We start from the raw sequence: 889 nt of genomic DNA on the forward strand, positions 1-889 counted from the left end.
ATTTTGAGAAGGATTGATTGGCATTTGTTGAATTAAAGATTTGGAGGTAGCTGCTGGAGTATTCCTTGTACCTATTTACATAACAAATAAATAGAGTTCAATCAAATTTAGTCATAATTAAGGGTATAATCATTATGCTTACTGGACTGTGGCCCCATCTGCTGCTTTGGTTTGGAAATATGAATTAAAGGTTGGTTAGTTCCAGATGTGGATTGAAATGTAGTCCTCGGCAGATTTACTGGGATGTCTATAATGGAAAATAACAAAAATCTAAAGCCATAGAAAGGATCCAAAGCTTTTTTATAATGATTTCAGGTAAATGGTGTGAAAAACATCTTACTCCTTTGACTTGCTGGAATGCCTCCTTGTACTTGAGATTGGGTTTTGGAAACTTATTCATTTTGATGAGGATTGATTACTGGCATTTGTTTAATTATAGATGTGGAAGCTGCTGGAGTATTCCTTGTGCCTATTTACAGAATACATAGATAGATTTCAATCAAATTGAGTCATAATTGAGGGTATAATCATGAATGCACTTTTGAGACTCCTTGGGTATATCCAGTGACCGACAAGTGGAAAGTGGAAAGTGGCCAGGGCTGCCATTTGGGGTGATAATCCCCACTTGGCTCATTTCGCGCTGCTAAATTTGTTGTAAAAGGCAAAAACCCAACAGAGCTGACATGCTAGCGCATAATTCAGCTAAGAAAAGACTTACAATGTGACAACTGGAAAGTTTAATCAGTTTAATTTATATTTGCGCTGTTGTGGACAGCATGGCAGCCCTATCTGCCAGAGCGCAGGGCTGCCAGGTAGAGTGGCCGGGCGCTCGGGTTATTTGCTCCCCAAACCTGTAATTCCAGCAGTACGCCATCAAAAATGGCTTGCA

The sequence above is a fragment of the Frankliniella occidentalis genome, unplaced genomic scaffold (assembly GCF_000697945.3).
Source record: "Frankliniella occidentalis isolate FOCC.00 unplaced genomic scaffold, Focc_3.1 Scaffold369, whole genome shotgun sequence".
Lineage (NCBI taxonomy): Eukaryota > Metazoa > Arthropoda > Insecta > Thysanoptera > Thripidae > Frankliniella > Frankliniella occidentalis.